A 20,313-nucleotide genomic window follows, 5' to 3' on the forward strand; every position below is an offset into this window, starting at 1 on the left:
TAATGCACTGCCAATTTAGCCTCCCTGAGGGAGACTCAAGATCACTGACTCTAGAGCAACTCAGTTGTCCTTTGTCCAAGTTAATAAGTACTTACCGAATGCCTATAGTATGTAAGTTCCACACTAAGAAAATGACTAAAAATGAGATGAAAAGTAGCCATTCAAACTCAGAAGGTATTCTCTATCACCAAAGCATTTTTCAAAAAAAGAGAGAAGAAGGAGAAAAAAATCTGGGTGAAAGGAAAAGAATAGAGAGAGGTTGGGCAAAAAAGTATAAGTGCTTGGGGGTAAAGCTCAGTCTTTGAGTGTTTGCCTACCATGTACAAAGCCCTATGGTCCATCCCCAGCACCAAAAGAGAAAAAAAATAAAACAGAAGTATATGTGCCTGGACATGAGGCATTAAACAAGAAAATAATGGGGAGATAATTGATAGAAAAGAAGACTTCAGTGAAAAAAGGATTACATTTTCAGTTTCCCAATAGATGCCACCCACTTTTAAAGGTAAAAAAGCATACAAAAGAGTATATTGCTTTCTTTAAAATATCAGAGCTACCAAACAATGGCAATAACATTCTCAGCTGTCCTGGAGGTCTTCTCTGCATTGGTTTACGGGACCATGTTCTTCCAAAAGTTACAAGTGATATTAAAGAAAGAACTGTACAATCTATCTACCAATTTTGTGCTTCAGATATTTTATGCATAAGATTTTAATCAACTGTGAAGGACTGCTGAAAAGTTGTAAAAGTTTTAATATTATTGGTATTTGATAATCTATTTCCAGATTGATAACCTATTTTTTACATTTCTAGAATTGTATTTCCTAGGTGGTTCAAATTCACCTCAACTCCTCTTGCAGGAACAAGACTATTTCTCAGCCTGGATTCCAGAATTAGGAAAACAATTGACTTTCTTCACTTAAGTGCACAGTAAATGAGACAATGTTAATGACTATTTAAAGGTTTTTTAAAAAATATATTACACTGGCAATGTATTACCCTGAAAGAAATCGGCATAATGTTTTTGCCAGTATTGCATTTTGCAAACTGGTAATTGAAAAAATTTATCTTACCAAATTCCATATTACAGAATTTTTGTATTTCCTTTTCATTTTAAATCTTTGTATACTTAAGTTTTGCTTTCCCAATATTAAGGTCCTAGGGCATAGGAATAAAGACTCATCACATAAAGCCATGCACCTACCTACCAGCTGCATTAAGATAATTAAGACAGGATATATTCTTGGCTAATGAAAGAAAATATGACCTGTACTAGATAAACCTGACATAGAACATGGCCAAGATTCTCAATTTTAAAACTAGGTTAATCTATCCATTGCAACTTACTCTTTCTTTTATGAATACTTTTTTAATTCCCACTAAGGCTATATTTTGCTTTCTTGTGATGCCCTCTGTAGAATTTTCCCACAGAAATCCTAGAGAAACAACTCTTCCTGTTTTGTAAATGAGGTTCTAGAGCCCAGAGATGTTAAACAACACGTCCAAAGTAACACAGCGATCAAATGGAACCAGAACCAAAACAATATAACTAAACCCCTGGATGCCCTTCCTCCTCCTCTCCTTCTTTCCCTCCCTCCCTAATGATTCAATGTCACCTTTCTTTTAACATTTAGAAACTATAAGGATTCTATAGGTTTTAAATTTATTTTTCTTTTAATATTTTATTTGATAATTCAAAATAAAAAGTGAAGGAAAGAAAAAAGAAGGAAGAAAAGGGAAGGACAGATCTGCTTGCTATTAAGATACCAGACACATTCCTACATTGGGGCCTTTGCCCTTGGTAGGTTCTCCTCCTCAAGATGGGAGGAGAGGGGAGAGGGAGGGGTGGGGACATGGAACGTCTCTTCCCCTGGATTTTGACTCTGGCTAGTCTGCTTTCCAGTACTTTCTCCTCTAAAGAGTTCTTCGTACTCATAATCTTCACTTTTCCTTCCTCTCATATCCCTTTGGTTGAGCCACAAAGCACCTCCACATGGACAGTTCTCAGAGGCCATCTTGGTTGGTCCCAATGTAGGTCCTCCCTCCACTTTCCCATTCTGCACTAGTTTCTGGGTCATCACATGGCCCTACTTTCCCTTTTCTCCTCTGGATGCTTTCCCTCAAGGTCCTTGTCTGCTTTTTTTATGTGAAAAAAAATATTTAATGTCACTAGCAATCAGATAAATGTAAATCCAAAGTACACAAGATTTCATCTCACTCCAGTCAGAATGCCAATGATCAAGAATATGAACAAATAAATGCTGGAAAGGTTGTGAAGAAACAGATACACTTGTACATTGTTGGTGTGATCCCACAGTAGTACAACCACTCTGGAAAACTGAATGGACATTCCTTGAATAACTTGAGTTGGAACCACCATGTGACTGACCCAGCTATCCCACTCCTTGACATTTTCCAGAAAGATCTAAAATCTGCATATTATAGTGATATAGCTATCTCAGTGTATATGACAGCAAAATTCACAATAGCTAAATTATGAAATCAACCCAAATGCCTTGTCTTCTTTTTCATCACTCCTTCAACTATTTAGAGTATCTGACACTTTAGTTTGGGGACATTTTTTGACTTCTATCTTGTAATTTAATCCAATCTCATACCTATGAATATCATCTGTATGATGATAATTACCAAAGTTATATCTCCATCCAGCACCTCTCCCCTGAAAACCAGTCTGGCCTGTGTAACTGCCTATTCAATCTCTTCACTAGTTTGTCTACTAGGCATCTGAAAGATAACATGCCTAAAATGAGCTTTTGCTAGTTCCATCAAAATCGGCTCATCTCACAATCTCTTTCACTTCAGTAGAAGGTTAAAACTCTTGGCATCATCCCAAACTTCTTTCTCTCCATGTACACAATCCATTATCAAATCTTATTAACTCTACTTTCAAAATCTATGCAGAGTTCACCTCCTCTGCTGCCACCTTGGTCCATGACGCTTTTGCATGGATTGATGTGATAGCTTCCTATCTAGGATTCTGCTTTTGCCCTTGCCCATATTCAGTCTGTTATCAAAACGGCAGACAGAGTGGTTCTTTTAAAATGCCAGGTTAAGTCACTTCCCTGCTCAAAGCCCTCAGATGAATTCCCATCTTACCCAAAGCAAAATCCACAGTCCTCACAAAGACCTCAAAGCCCTAGACAATCTGATCCCCATTCCTTCTCTGACTACATCTCCTACTCCCCTCCCCTTTCCTTAGGCTGGCCTACTTGCTACTATTCCTTGAAAACTCTAGGTACACTCCTACCTCAGGGCCTTTGCCCTTGCTGGTCACTCTTCCTAAAATGCTCCACCCACAGAAATCTATGTGGTTTACTTCCTCATTTCAGATCTTTACTCAATTGCCATCTCCTTGTGAAAGCTTCCTGACCACTCTCTATGTAATTTGTAATCATACATAGAATTCCTAGCTCCCCCTTGGTTAATTTTCTCCTTACTGACTGACAGTACCTAACATATGCTATGTTTAGCTAGATAGATAGATAGATAGATAATTATTAAAGTGTCTCCCTAGTTATTTTGTTGACTATTCTACCTCTAGCATTGAGAATAATAGATACTTGAAATATGCTATAGAAGGAAGAAAAGATGGAAGGGAGGGAGGGAGAAAGGATAGGAGGGAGGGATGGAGGAAGGATTGCAGGGATCATTACAGCACTAGGTTCCGCTCACAGTGTGAAAACAGCATCTTGCTTACTTGGGACATTTCAGCTGCAGTCAGCATGAACCTGCCCTTAGCTTCCTGAGTAGGTCTAGACAAAGAGAAAGCACCAGCGTCTAAAGAACAAGTGGCATCCTCCTAACTAGATGCATATTTTAAATGCCCATATTAACCAATTAAAATATGAAGTGATTCCAACTTCTAAAAACCTTTTTCTTAGACAACAAAGTAGAAACAGAGGCCAATGCCCAAGCTGCCTCTCTACCTCACGCCATGTGAAGGGCAATGCTAGCTCTCAATAAATGTTAAGTGCAGCTATACCTTTTTTATTTCCCCAAACTAGGTTTTGATTTATCTTATTGTGGGTTTTCAGAGTCTGGAATTTTCCCAAGTGAACGAAAATTTCACCATCAGTAAAACTACTGCTCATTACCTGTGTTAATTTTATCTCTTTCTCTACATTCAATAACCCCATCTGCTGTGATTCCAGCTGTGAGAAAGGAGAAAAGCAAGAGGCTGAGAGACCTAACACAGTGACTATGTGGGTTCAAAATCACATTTTCACAGGAACAAGGAACTCTGCAGCTCACAGTGAACATAACTAGACCCACCCAAACAACCAAGCAAAATAAGTTCTTTGTGTTATTTCATCATCCATTATTTAAACGTTCGTATTCATACAATGTCAAAGTAGCCAGTGTAACTTAGTGATATATTCATGTTTATTATGTAAATGCAGATCCTACATCCGAGAGCATATGTGTTCAGAACTCTAAAGAAGTGTGAGCCTAAGAGGCCAAGTGGCAGGTGCTCTAGAAATGCTATTTCCCTCCCTCTCTGCACCTTAGGGAAACTGCCAGGCTGGCCCAGCTCATCTGTACTCTGTGACGAAGTCTTTCAATGATTCCTTCACTGGCAGGAGCCACAGCTGGTGACATTTCTGACCCCTGCTGCCTTCTGAGGGGCTTCCTAAGGTTCTGTGAAGCTGCTGAACTGAGTGAAGCATGCATTTTCTTCCTCTTCAGATTGATAAACAAGGTTGCAGTGATTTAGGATGACACTTCAACAAGCTCAATTAAAACCTGATAGACAAGGATATGATTTGTTTCACAGTTGCCCCTACCTGAAAGGGAAGAGCTCTGCATGAAAGGAAATGAGTGTTCTTGCAGGTTTTCTCCCCCTTTGAGAACAAGTTGCACTCCAGCTCACTCACGCTTGCTCTCTTTTCAGTGTGTGTGCAGCACACACACACGGCTTCTTTATCTCACAAGTGGCTCTCAGCAGGCCTCAAGTCAGGGCAGACCTTAGCAATGTTTAAAACTAGTTAATTCCCTGCCATCAATATTTTCACAAGTAAGAACAGAAAGAGACTCAGGCAAAAATGAGTATGCTAATGTGCCTTCCAGGTAGAGTTGTCAGGTAAAGTACAGGATGCCCAAGAAAGTTGGTATTTCAAGTAAACACAAGAATTTTAGTATAAATAATGTTCTAAACACTGAGTGAAGCAGATTTAAACCAAAAAAAAAAAAAAAGACACCTCATATATTAACCTGAAACTCACATTTAACTGAGCATGCTAAACACAGCAATGCTACTTCAGTGTCCCTTTCTTCCTCTTTTCTCCTCCCCTAGCTCCTTCTCACTGACACTGGTCCTGGAGCATGGGAGCAGCCTCCACAGCTGGGTGACTATAGCAGTCCAGGAAGTGTTCATGCTGGAGATCAGAGAAAACTAAGTCAACAACAACAGGACTATACAAAAGAAAAATTAGCTATGAAAGGATGAGGTAGAAAAGAGGAAAGTTCAAGAAAACGGAATAACGTGATCAATCCACATGAAAAATCCACGTTACAGAAACTATGAATTGCAACGTTACTGGAGTATAAAATACAGAATGGAGAGCAGCCATGGTGAAAAAGCAAGACGGTAAGAGCAGATCAAAACCCTGTGTGCCAAGATCAGGGGCCTACTGCTGCAGAGCTCTTGAAAAGTTTCAAGCAGGAGATTGATGTGATCCAGTTTGCTTTTTAATAAATCCCTTTTGACAGCATTGTAAAAAAATAGTATGAGGGGAATAAAATCAAAAGTCGAATTACTTCCTAAATAGGTAGGAGAGATTGGAGATGATGAGAAACTGAATTGGGGTTATATGAGAGGGATGGAGGGTTAGGAGACAAACTTGGTAAGTATTTGTATGGGGGGAAAAACAGAAGGATTTGATGCCTGATTGGGTTTGAGGAGAAAATAAAAAGAAGGAATCCAGGATTAACACAAGTGCTCTCCTTGGATAATGAGACTGGTGGTAAAATTCCAAACAGAACCACAGAAGACTGGGGAAAGAAATGAAAGGACACTATATGACTCTCGTCTGCAGAAGATAATTTTGAGGTGCTTATGGGATGTCAATAAGGAATATGAATCAGAGGCTCAGAAGAACAGTTAGAGAAAAAGAGGTGGTAGTTATCGGCATGAAAATTTGTTAACCAGTAAAGAGTAGGTTTATCTAGACAGATTAGAAAGACCAAATTATCTGTGATTTTAACAAAATAACAATCTACTTCTCTAAATCCAGAGATGGAGAGTCTAAGACTGATACGATGGCTACAAGCTGTCACCAGGGAGTTAACTTTCTGTGCCACCTTCTCAGGGTACGATTTCCATCCTCAAAGTTATTTCCCAATCCAGTTTGGTTTTCCAAGCCACACATCCAGTAGGTCTGCATTCTCAGAAGCTGAAAGAAGGTGGGAAGGGCAGGAAAGCACATCCCAGCACCTCTTAGGAGGCTACCCTACAGTCTTACACCCCCCTACTGCTTACAACTCTTTAGTCTGATTCAAGCCGTATGGCCCCACCCGAGTATGACAGAGACTGGGAAATGCAATTCTTTAACTGAGTTCATCAATTCCCCACCAAAAACTGGAGGTCTGGTACTATGAGAGGTGAGTATATAAACAAAGAATAACCTTTTTCATACCATAAAACAGATGATAAGATGAAGGAAGAATTCGAAGTATAAAAAATGTAGTGAGTGGGTCAAGACAGACCCGAGGGGAATGATTGAAAGGGCAGGCAAAGAGAAAGGATTAGAAGGAAAAATCATGAAGAGAGAAGAACCCACAGGAGAAAGTATGTTTTCCATAGTGATTCTTTAAGCCTTCTATAGTAGAATTCACACTATGGTCTCAAGAATTAAACTAACACTTTGGGGCTTGTTTTCTTGTTTTGTTTTTTAGTATATTTTTCACATTTTTAGCTATGGCTTTTGTATTACACATTTGCTTTTGCAGGAAGTCTGTAGTCATTCAGTGTCTTCCAGATGACCACAGGCACCTTCGAAAACTGCATTACCTCCTTTAGGCCATCCAAATAAGCTGGGGTAGCGACTTCCTAGACAGTATCCTCATTTTCAGATACGGAAATAATTTAACTCTATGACTCATTAAAAAGTGTTGGGTTAATGAGAACATTAAAAGTGACAAACAATGGATGTCATCTTGAAATGCTTAGCATGGAGCAGAAACAAAGTTATACTGATGTGTCTCAATAAAATAAACAGTTCATTACTGAAAGTTGTTTTAAAGCAAGATTCTGATATTGAAACCATATTTTTCTCATTCATTTTATTTCCTATGCAAAAAAAAAAAAATCAGTCCCAAGACATTAAAACAGAACTGTACTTCAGAGTCAGTATCTCTCCAACTGATGGGAATGAGAAATGAAACAGGATAAAGGAAAAGGTATCATTAGTCACAGTATACAGGCTTAAACTCTCTAGATAGACAAAAGAAATTAGCAAGCCTGTCAATGAAAGGCCAACTGGGGCTAAATGTAGGCCAGAAAGGAGAAAAGAGACTGTCATTGTTACCTACCAAAAAACCAGCATCAGTGCATTTTCAAAATACTATAGTATTCCTTACATGGTTATTTCTCCATTATCTAGAACTGTCAAGGATTGGGGCCTTCCAGCTAAATAAGTATTCTAGGTGTCAATAAAAACCTTACATTTTTGTAGTCTACTAAGCTGATGAAGAATTGTAAATGCAATAAGGCATTTTAAGTTTCCCAAATTCTCTTAAACCTCAAGTTTTTAGAGAGTTGATATTACATAATCCCATTTTTTACATAGCACAGCTAATTTAAGAGGCTCTCCTCATTTGTCAGATAAGAGGAACATGCTCTGCTTTCAATTTGTCTCTTCCTTCCAAAACTCACATGGAACTTGATTGCCAATGTAAAAGTGTTGGAAGGTGGGGTCCAGTGGAGTCCTGTGAGATCACAAGAACTCCGCTGCCATGAATGGATTAATGCTATCATAGAAGGGCTTTTGGGAATGTGTTTGCACTCTTATGCTCTTCTGCCATACGAAGATGCAAAGAATTCAAGGTACCACCCCAAATAATAGAGGCCAGGACCTCATCAGACAATTAAATCTAACTGTTCCTTGATGTTGGACTTCCTATTCTTTATATCTATGAGAAAATACATTTCTCTTTTTTATAAATTATACAGAATGTATTATTCACTTGTAGCAGCACAGACTAAGAGTGAGTGTACCTGAAATCCAAAAGTCCTATACCCAAAAAATTAAAAAGAACATTGGAACATGGGCCTTATGATTCCAAGATCTCATTTCCATACCAATATAACAACATCACTTTACATCACATACTAAGTGATGGCTTACATGCATTTCTAATAGTCAAATCATCAGTAAGATGCACTAAACAATAATTTTGCCTCATATGATGATTAGAAAGTATGTTGATGTATTACAGTCCTCAGAAACACTATCTGGATCAGTTACACTTAGAGGTGTATGTAGAAACCCAAAGTTCTGATTAGGCCATCTCAGGTAACAAGCATATAATTTTTAACCCTCATATTTAGGTACTTGTTATATAATTAGGCTCTCAGAAAACATATCTAAATGATTCAAAGTTTTTTCCTTAAATTGTAAGGTATGTTATTGATTTAATTAATCCTTTTAGATAAAAATTTACAGTATGTTACCTTCCTTTTCCCTTCCCTTTCCCAATTGATTGTAATTCAGCATTTGTTTATGACAAAGTCAGACATACCTCACTCCAGGCAGTCTACTAACCTTAGATTTTTCCTATAAGAGGCAGGTGTAAAAATACAAGAATAAGTAAGTCTGATAGTCTCCTAAGCAACATTATCCCAAATTTCAGCACCAATAAGATCATTTACATGCACACTGGATTTCAAAATCAGAGGTTTCAAGCCTATGTCATAGCTATTAGTACAATCCTCAGTAGGTACTAGTGTCCCACGGCTGCTGTAACAAATTACCACAAGCTTCATAACTCAAAGCAATTATTATTTTACAAATCTGAAGGTCAAAAGTCTGAAATTGGTCTTAGTGAACTAAAATCAAAATATTGACAATACTGCATTCTTTTTAAAGGCTCTAGGAGAAAATCCATTCCCTTTCCTCTTGCTTCTAGAGGCTGTCTGCACTGTCATACAGCCCCACCCCTTTCTCCACCTTCAAATCCACAGTGCAGCATCTTGACATTTCTTTTTTCTCCTTACTCTCTTGTTTGTCTTTCACTTAAAAAACACTTTTGATTATTTGAGTCCTCCTAGATAATCCAAGATAATCTTATCATCTCAAAATCCTGAAATTAATCATAACAGAAAAAATTTCTTTTGCCATGTAAGGTAACATATTAATGGGTGCAGAAATTGGGATATGGATCTTTTAGGGGGGAGCCATTATTTTGTCTATCACAATAACAAATAAAATTTGGTAATAAAATCCTGCTGGGTGAGCTGTACTATTAGAAGAAATCAGAGTATCCTGGGCAACTTAGTCATCATGTTCTTTATTAAGGGCATGGCTTTCTATTTTCTCAGTCCTTTGAAATAACTAAATATCTCCCAAAAGGTCTTTATTTTCAAAGAAGTAACATCAACTTAAAGAGAACAGTACTTTGTATGGTTCTTAAAATGTACAGCCCTAAGTCAGTAAACATAAACTTCTAGTTTTCATGAGTCAAAAGCATGACTAAGAACATTACTCTGCCATATTATCAATGAACAGAAAATGCTACAGTTTGAATGTTCTTCTAAAATTCATGTGTTGGAAACTGAATCCCCAGTGCAATAGTGTTGAGAGGTGGAACCTTTAAAAGGTGATTAAAGACCTCTGTGCTTATGAATTAATTAATGTAGTTTTTTGCAAACTTTTTATGAAGTGAGTTGAGCTCTGACTTGTGCTCTCTCTGGTACACTCCCTGAGCATGTGATATCTTCTCCCATATTATGACATAACAACAAGAAGGCCCTCACCAAGAGCAGCCTTCTGATCTTGAACTTTTCAGCCTCCAGAAGCATGAGCCAAGTGGTAATCTGTTAGAGCAAAATAAAATTGGCTAAGAAACTGAAGTCTGTTATGTGATCCTATGAATCATCCACAGAATTGGTCAATAATATCTACAGAAGAAAACTATCAGGGTTATAAGAGAATAAAGATGATCCATTTTGTTTTCAATTTTCAAGCAAGCAAAAGAATCTATTCTAGCCTTAAAATTCTCCAGATGTTTCTAATTTTTCTGAAATAAACATTTGTTATATGTATGTATGTATGTAGTTTGTTTGTTTAAAAGATCTCCAGAGGAGAAGAAATAACATTTTCAAATGGGAAATTGCTTTGGTTTCCCTTACTCAGACTAATCTCTTTGTGGCTGTCAGCAGATATTATTTAAGTAGAAGAAAAAGAGGTCAGAAACTCATCTCACTCTTTCTCAGAACAGAAATAGAAAAAGTGAAGAAAATACCAGGACAGTTCTTACCAATCTCTTCTTCCTGATACAGCAAAAAATCTCAATTTAAGGCAGAAAGGTTTTTAGCTCTTTTATCAATTTAACTTCTATCCAAACAAAACTTAACAAAATCTTTAAAAATATACACACGATATGGTCAAGGAGACAGACATAGAGATATAACTCTTATTCTAAAAGGCATACACAAAACACTGTACGTGCTCCAGTGATCCTTAGAATCAGAGATGAGGCATAGTGTATGGCTGTGGATAGTCTCTGAGCTTCCAGAGCAGGTTCTTTGCCTACCACTTGTATGACCAAAAGCAAGTGATTTGATTTTCTCAACTTCTTTTCCCTGTCTGTAAAATGGATAAGAGTTAGTATGAAGTGCTTATTGCAATGCCTGGTACCTACAAAGAGCTCAATAAATGCAAGCCATTACTATTATCTAAGGTTACTTCAAGACGTGGATAGATATGTATTAAAAATATGTACACACATAAGTTCCAAACTCAATCCTATAATATAGAAAAAATAAATAAATGCATATTCACTTAACTTTTTCTCCTTTTTTGAGAAATCCACTAAGAAGAAGTTTCATCAGAGATTTCATTGCTTTAATGCTCTGAACAGAAAAAAATTGATAAGGCATAAAAGAAATAAGAGCCATATGTTTCATTATAATTAGGTAATTAACCCTTAAACATATCAGGATCACAAAACATCCACTAACCACTGGAGATCAGTTAATTATATAAAATCAAACAAAGTTGGATTCTCACTGAATTACAATCAGATGTGGTTTCTTAATAAAATTAATAGGTGAATCTCTAGCAGTCAGAGAAATGCAAATCAAAACCACCCTAAGATACCATCTCACTCCAGTAAGATTGGCAGCCACTATGAAGTCAAACAACAACAAGTGCTGGCGAGGATGTGGAGAAAAGGGTACTCTTGTACATTGCTGGTGGGACTGCAAATTGGTGTGGCCAATTTGGAAAGCAGTTTGGAGATTCCTGGGAAAGATGGGAATGTAACCACCATTTGACCCTGCTATTGCCCTTCTCGGACTATTCCCTGAAGACCTTAAAAGAGCATGCTACAGGGATACTGCCACATCAATGTTCATAGCAGCACAATTCACAATAGCTAGACTGTGTAACCAACCCAGATGCCCTTCAATAGATAAATGGATAAAAAAATGTGGCATCTATACACAATGGAGTACTATGCAGCAATAAAAAATGACAAGATCATAGAATTTGCAGGGAAATGGATGGCACTAGAGCAGATTATGCTAAGTGAAGCTAGCCAATCCCTAAAAAACAAATACCAAATGTCTTCTTTGATATAATGAGAGCAACTATGAACAGAGCAGGGAGGAAAAGCAGGAAGAAAAGATTAACAGTAAACAGAGACATGAGATGGGAGTGAAAGGGAGAGAAAAGGGAAATTGCATGGAAATGAAGGGAGACCCTCATTGCTATACAAAATTACATATAAGAGGTTGTGAGGGGAATGGGAAAATAAACAAGGAGAGAAATGAATTACAGTAGATGGGGTAGAGAGAGAAGAAGGGAGGGGAGGGGAGGGGGGATAGTAGGGGATAGGAAAGGTAGCAGAATACAACAATTACTAATAGGGCATTATGTAAAATTGTGGATGTGTAACCGACGTGATTCTGCAATCTGCATTTGGGGTAAAATTGGGGGTTCATAACCCACTTCAATCTAATGTATGAAATATGATATGTCAAGAGCTTTGTAATGTTGTGAACAACCAATAAAAAAATAAAAATTAAAAAAAAATTAATAGGTGAGTACAACAAAACCCTAATTTTATTTATAGAATAAAATTCCTGGCATATAGGTAATAACCAATAAATATTGTTACATGAAGGGCAAGAAAGATAAATGCAGAGAGAAAAAGAGAAGGAGGGAAGAGAAAGTAGGGAGGAAGTATGGGAAGGAGGGCTGACTTTTATTCTCCAGATACATGACCAAACTTGTTTTTCTTGCTCATTCTAAACTTTACCTTTTCTAGCCTACCACTGGAAACAAACACACACACACACACACACACACACACACACACACACACTCTCTCTCTCTCTCTCTCTCTCTCTCTCTCTCTCTCTCTCTCTCTCTCTCTCTCTGTTTCCCTATTACCCCTGCCCTCTTTATCCAATCCAGAGTCTTATCAAAAATTCACTAGATTCATCCAGAAATTTATCTTGGATGTGGAAACCACCCTTACACAAGACATTCAAGTTTCTGCATTTGAACTTGAATTGCTCTGCCAAAACTAACTTCCTCTGTAACAAAGATCCAAATCCATCTCTGAAGCAAGCAGTCCCTGACTTAGCAATGACCCATTCATACAAATGCCTGTCATCACTTTCATCCTGCTCTGTACTTTACTGAAACATAAAAGCCATCCTGAAAACACTTACGTGCTCATAGAGAACCTATTGGTTTGGAAGAAAGGATAGGAAGAAGTTATAAAAAGGTAAAGGCAGATTTAGCAACTCACCCTGAAAACAGATTCCCAGGTAGGGTTAATCCGCCTGAGCCAGCCCTCTTCTGCCCAATACCATTACTAAACCAGCCTATTTTCTTAAAGTCTCACCTTATTTCTTTGCCAAAAATTCTATAAATAAGATATTCATTTGGATTATCAGGCATTCTCCTTAGCAATGCAAATACTTCCCAGAAGGTTAATGGGCATTCAATCATGAACACATCCATTTTTAATTAACTCAATCAGATTGCTTTCCTTCTAACTCCTGGAAAGTATTTGAATTAAAAAGAGTCTTGAATCTGAAGAAAATATAGAAATGATTTAGAAGTATTAAAAACTTTTAAAATTTATCTATTAATTCACCTACACATATCAAACGCTCCTAGGAGCCTAGGCAGTAGTACTTAGGGGCTAATGGTTCTGGAGAGTGCTGTATGAGACAGATGGTAAGCCACTGTGGAGGCTTTGGGCAGAATGAGGGAAAGAGTCTGTGATGAGAATCCCTACAAGGTCAAAAATAGAGTCAGTGGAGTCAATAGAAGGAAATAGAACGGTGACATAGACCGATGCTATCTACTTGAAAAGTTTGTCTCATGTTTCTTTACATCACAGAGGAAAAAACTTTTTTTTCCTTCCTTAAGTAAGTATTTCCAGGACACAAAATATAATAGAAAAAAATGTTTCCTTACTTCCACTTAAAACAACCCTACAGATATACTCCTCTAAAACTATTTAGACCATGAATTCTTATCCTGGTATTTGTATTATCTGATAACTGCAGAAATTATTTAAAAATATGGAGCTACATATCCAAAGCTCAAGAATCCCTTAGTTTTATGTGGTTTTTCTTCACTGACTCACTCTTACCTCTCATATTTTTGTGCCCCAAGTACTCCTGCCTCTAGTGTCTAGCTGGCTTCCTACCTAATTTGCGGCTCTCCTCCAGATAATCAAGGCCATGTGACTTATGCGTGCAATAATTATGAATAAGAAGTCTCAGAAACTCTGTAAAAAAAAGTTCAACTTTCAAAGTGTGAGCTCTGTGACATCTATTTGAATATTCAAATATTTCCCCACATAACTTCTCTGCATTATGCTAGATAACAGAGAACAGATAAATGACGGTCAGTTAAAAGAGAAATTGCAGGGTTGTGGTTTACCAGTGAAATCTGAAGGGAAGCTCACAGTGGAAGAAATAATTAATTCAATATATAATTTGTGATCTTAAAAAATTTTTTTAAACTCTTACCTGCATCTGCCTTTGGCATGGTACAATTCTTAAATTCATGAGTGGCAACTGACTTATAGGGATAGGTAACCTAGGTTAAATTTAAGGGGAAAAAATCCATTCTTTGTCTCATAGGAAGAAAAGGCCCAAGCTTATAAGCAGTGAGGTATGTAGAGGAAGGTTTTCTTCCCAAAATATGTTTCTAACCTAATGGCTAGCTAATTCTTTCAAAAAGTGCTGGATTTAAAATGGCTTAGTTGTTATTATTAAGCAAATATTCTTAGAATTCATTAGTTTATAGATTGAAAACTGTAACAGTCTTCTTAGCAATGGAAATGTTTCCCCAAAGCTAATAGCTTTCAATTATAAATATATTCTTTTTTAGGGCGCCATACCAGGGATTGAACTCAGGGGCACTCAACCACTGAGCCACATCCCCAGCCCTATTTATAATTTATTTACAGACAGGGTCTCACTGAGTTACTTAGTGTCTCACCATTGCTGAGGCTGACTTTGAACTTGCAATCCTCCTGCCTCAGCCTTCCAGCCTTACCAAGCATGCCTGGCAAGATATTCATTTTGAATTAGATCAATCAGATAGTTTTCCTCCTAACTCCCAGAAAATGTTTCAATTTTGAGATTTTTCTTCTGGAGAATAAATGTTTTTCAATAGTATATAGTTAAACCCTTATTCCTGTACGAGAAGAATATAACCTGTCTTCCACACTCTTTCCCCTTCTTACACAGAAATAAGATTGTAGTAAATCATGTGACTGGCCAGAAAAAAACTATATTTCCTGCTGCTAGATAGATGATTTCTCTTGCAGTTGGGCATGACAGTGTGACATCGTGGATATGTCACATGTGGCATGTGACAGTCTCTTTCCTGGCCAGTGTTTTAGACAGAAGGAATACTGCTATGGTTTGAATGTGTTTTTTTCTCCAAGGGTTCATGTTTTCGGAGTTTTGTCCTTGGTGTTGAGGTAGTGGAACCTTTTAGAGATAATGCCTAAAGGAAGGTAGTTAGGTGACTAGGGGGTTATTATCCCTAAAAGGGTTTCATAGTCTTGTGAAACAAGTTCTCACAAGAGCAACTTGTTATAAAAGACAGACCTGGCCCCTGAATCCCTCCAGATATGGAATCTAAATAAGCCTCTTCTCTTAATAGAAAAGTATACAGCCTCTGCTATTTTGTTATAGCAACACAAAATGGACTAATGCAGAAAGTACCTTCTCTACACTCTCTTCCTCCTTCCTTCAGAAAGCAGACAAGGCACAGTAGAAATCTAACACACAAGACCATTGCCTAAGGGATGAAAAAAAATGAAATGGAAAAAACTGGATGTCCTTGCAGAGTGGAGTTGCCTAACAAACTAGCTTCCCTAGATTATTACATGGAAATGAAATAAGCATCTATCTCATTTGAGTAACTGTATTTTTTATGGTCTCTTTGTTAAAACCATCTAGATTTATTCTAATATATCTAGGAGCTCTGGTATGCTTCTCTGGCAGATGAAGAAAATAACTGATTCTCAAAAATCACTGATTTATAAGTTCAAAGGAGGTATGACCACCCAGGTTTTTTTCATTTCACTCAGCCTCATGTTCTTCATCACCTATCACTCCATCTTTCTTCTTTCACTTTCAAAGCTCTTCAAAATACAGTCTCAACTCACTGTCTTGCTTCTTCAGTTTGTATTCCAGCATGTTATCTGGCTTCTGGCCCCTCCTCCGCCTTGTAGCTGAACTTCCTCATCTTGCTCACATGGCCATTTTCCCTCTTGGTCTCACTTACCTCACCACCTGGGACACTCATCATCCCATTTCCTCTTTCTCTGGCTACTCCTTCATAAGCTCCAATAGATTCCTCTCCCTCTGCTTGTCCCCAAAGTTTTGGATAACTCCGCACTGTATTCTGGACCCTCTCATTTCCTATTCCTCACTTCATAATACCCCCCTGCTTGACTTCTCCTCCTAATATCCCTCTCAAATGGGCAGCTACAGCCCAGATTTCTCTCCTGATCAGGTCCTTAATACAACTGTCAACTGTCCACTGAACATCCCATTGGCTTTCAATTTCAAAATGACCAAATTCAATCTCCTTATCTCTACTGCCTCTCTCTCCACAAAATTGTCCTAGTTTCTAAAATTTTTCATATCAAAATTATCCACCTTCTTTCCTGAAAATCAGTGAATCACTAAATACTGAATCTCCCAATTATGTTTGACTGTTTCCTTCTTTCCATCTTCAGTAAAACTCTCCTAGTATAGCCAGTACATTACAGTGATTAAGAAGTCAGAGTGAGTTCAAAGTTCGATTTCAATACTAACTGTTTAAGACTGGGCATATTTCTTAACCACTCTATACCTCAGTGTATCTGTATTGTGGGGAAACAAAGAACATCCACCACATAATCCTAGGTTTAAATTAGTAATTATATATTTTAGGTACCTAGAAAAGTGCCCTTCACACATTAAATACTAATTAAGTGCTAGCCATCATTATCTCTTTAAGAAATTATTACAACTTCTTAATTTCATCTTCCTAAGCAATTCTTTCTCCCTCTCCAACATTAAGATACAATTTTTTTCTAAAATTTCCAATGACTTCTCGCTGTCTTTAAGTAAGATTCTAATACCTTAACATGACTTAAAAGATCTTTCATAATGATCTGACTCTGTTCCCTTCTCTTGCTTCCCACTCTGTGATCTTACCAATTTGGCCCTGTAAATCTCCTATAGCACCCCATACTTTCTGAGGAATAATACTTAACAAAATATTGTCCACTTTCTTTCTCTCTGCTCTTAATTTCATTTAACTGGGTATTGAATACTGAATTGTTTAATTAAGAGATGCCTCTAAAAATGTAATACTTGCTCCCTATGTATTTTGCATTTTAACAAAACTGATTCCCAATGATTACCTCATTGGTTCTTCCGTACAGGTGTAGCAAGCAGCATCCTTGCCTTCTGCATTCAGGAATTTCTGTTTGTGCTGTAATATTGTCTGAGACTATCACTTGCATTTTGAATGACAGATCCCATTCTCTTGGCTTTTAAATTCTGCAGTTTAAACAAAAAAATCACTTCCTACTTTACATTTTGAAACAATTCTAAGGATTTAGTGCCCTTAGTTCAGCAAGATTTGGGATAACCATTATCCTAGCCTGATTGGTTTAAGGATCTTTTTTGTGTGTGTTGACAAGGAGGAGAGATATTTGTGCTACAAATACCAAGTCATTATTCCCCTTTCTGAGCTCTAAATGGAAAGAAAATTCTGGTATCAAATTTCTAAGTGTTAATGCCCTCCCCCAGCCTTCTATCTTCATCAAGATAACTAGGAAAGGGTTTGGTCAAACTGCTCAATGCCACATTTTCCTTCTCTCTACCGTCATGCCTTCATGGATTCATATACCTTTTGGAATCTCTGTATTTTCACATGTAACTCTCCTCTTCTGCCAGTAGCTGCTTCTAATGCTTTGAGTTCCAATTCCAATAATACAAACTTTTCATAATGTTTATTTGAAGTAACATTTGTATGTAGCCTTAAAAATCACCAAGCATGGTCTGGAGTTGTGGCTCAGTAGCAGAGGACTTGCCTTGCACATGTGAGGCACTGGGTTCAATCCTCAGCACCACATAAAAAATAAATTAAAAAAACAAAATAAAGATATTGTGTCCCCCTATAACTAAAAAGTATTTAAAAAAATCACCAAAAAAAAACCACTTTCCTATGACTTACTAAATATAAGCAGTGATCAAAAGAACATGCTCTGAGTTCATATTCCTTGCGCAGTCATTTAGTAGCTTTGTGACCTGGACTGACTCCTAAGTCCATTCCATGTTGAAGGCAATAACTAAATCCTCCAATGTATCTCATACCCCAGAAGTAAAACAGAGCTGGCTTCATATCATAGCTTTCAGAAGAGACCACATGCTAGAATCATAACACTTTTAAAGATTCAATATCAGATGTAAAACAAATCATGTGAGGGAATAAATACAAAGAAATGCAATGGGGGGAAATCATTTCCACCTCAGGCAGTCTGGCAATGCCTCATAGAGGAGGTGATTGATCAGATCCCAGCTCTCGTTCATTCACTTACTCACAAATGTTCATTCAGCAAATATTTACTGAGCATCCAATGTGAGCAATGCATTGTTCTGGGCACAAGGATGACAGCAATGAAAAAAAAGAAATGGTCAAGACTTCTATCCCTTATGGAGCTCATTTTTGGTATGAAAAAACAACAAGCAAGTAAAATGTATATGGCAAATGTCACAAAAAAAATAAAGCAAAGAGAGAAATAGGAAATAAGGGGTAGAATGTCAAACAGCATGATTACAGAAGGATATTTAATCAGAGTTAAAGTACCTGTCAAAAAACCATGCCCCATGAACCAAATCCAGCCCATTACCTGTTAAATGTGGTCAGTAAACTAAATAGATTACACATTTTTAAATGGTTGGGAAAAAAAGACAACATTTCATGTCACATGAAAATTATTATTAGAAGTTCAAATTTTACCATCTTACATAAAATTTTACTATAACATAGCCCTACTTATTCCTATATGTATTGCTTTTGTACTACAATAGCAGAGTTGAGAAATTGTGATAGAGACCTCATGATTATAAACCGTAAAATATTTGTTCTATATCCATCCTTTTTTATAGAGAAGAAAGTGAGACAGGGCTCTGTGTAGCTTTCTGGGTTTGGAGCAGTTCAGGCAGAAGGAGCAGTAATACCAAGAGCCTAAAATGAGAATGTGCCTGGCATGTTCAAAACCCAGCAAGAAGTCCAGCATGCCTGGAGTGGAGGGAATAGGAATAATGAGAAAGAATAATAGGAAATGAGGTCAAAGTGGCAGAGGCCCAGATCAAGAATGGCCTCACTGGCCACTTTAAAGACTAAAGCTTTTATTCCAGGTGAGACAGAAAAACCACTGGAGGATTTTGATCAGAGAAGTGACAAAATCCAACTCCCATTTTTAAAAAGAACACTGACTAATGTGTTTGAGAAGAGATTATAGGGGTCAAGAGTGGAAAAAGGAACATGGGTCAGGAGGCCATTGAAATAATTTTCACGAGATAATGTTTCTTGAACCAGAGAAGTAACAGTGAAAATGCTGGGAAGTATTCGGATTCTAGCTGTATTTTAAGGTAAAGCTGACAGGATTTGGATATGAGAGAAAGAAATTTTTTACCATAAGCAAAGAGAAGATGCGATTGCTATATACGGAGATGGGGAAGAAGTGTGAGAGCAGGTTTTAAGGAAAAGATTGAGTTGTATATATGTTTATTTTGAGATGCCTACTAGAAATCCCAGTAGAAATGTCAAATAGGAAGTTAGATATAGGATTCTTGGAATTCAGGAAAAAGATCTAAAGTGGAAATAAATGTTTAGGTGTTGTCAGAATCCAGATGATCTTTAAAGCCACAAAACTGAAAAGGTGAGAGTAGACAGAGAAGGGAGGAGTTAAAGGGTTGATCTGCAGATGACTCAAACAACAAAAGATTATGGAGAAGCAGGAAGATTGACAAAGGAAACTAAAAAGGAGCAAAAAATCATCTTAAAACCAGGAAAGTGTGGCACCCAGAAGCCAAGTGAAGAAAGTGCTTCAAGGATGAGGGAGTGGTCACCTATGTCAAAGGCATCTGATGAATTCAGAGCAATGAAGAGTCTTGCATTTAGCAACATAAAGGTCTGTTTTGACTTTGTCTAGAGTAGTCTGGGGAGTGATAGGGAGAATTAATTAGCATGGATTAAGGGAGAATATGAAAGTAGAAATGAGAAAAATATATATATATATATGTAACTCAAGAAATTTTTCAAATATGAAAGTCTTAAGGATTGAATAGGTTTGGATGGAAAGAAAGGTGATAATTTAGTTGGTGCAAAGTAACCAAAGCCACCTATTTTTTAGTTGAGTCCTTTAATTACTTGAATTATCTTTTTTCTTTATTTTTTCAATACATAGTTCATTTTCTCTCTTAATTTCTCCATGCAGTAGTTTTACCCAAAACTACCTCCTAACCAGAGCCTTTGGTAATAGGTTCAAAAATGAAAAGCAATAACAGTAGCTGTTTATATGGATATA

This window comes from Spermophilus citellus, assembly GCF_964194105.1.
Source record: "Spermophilus citellus genome assembly, chromosome: 8".
NCBI classification, from domain to species: domain Eukaryota; kingdom Metazoa; phylum Chordata; class Mammalia; order Rodentia; family Sciuridae; genus Spermophilus; species Spermophilus citellus.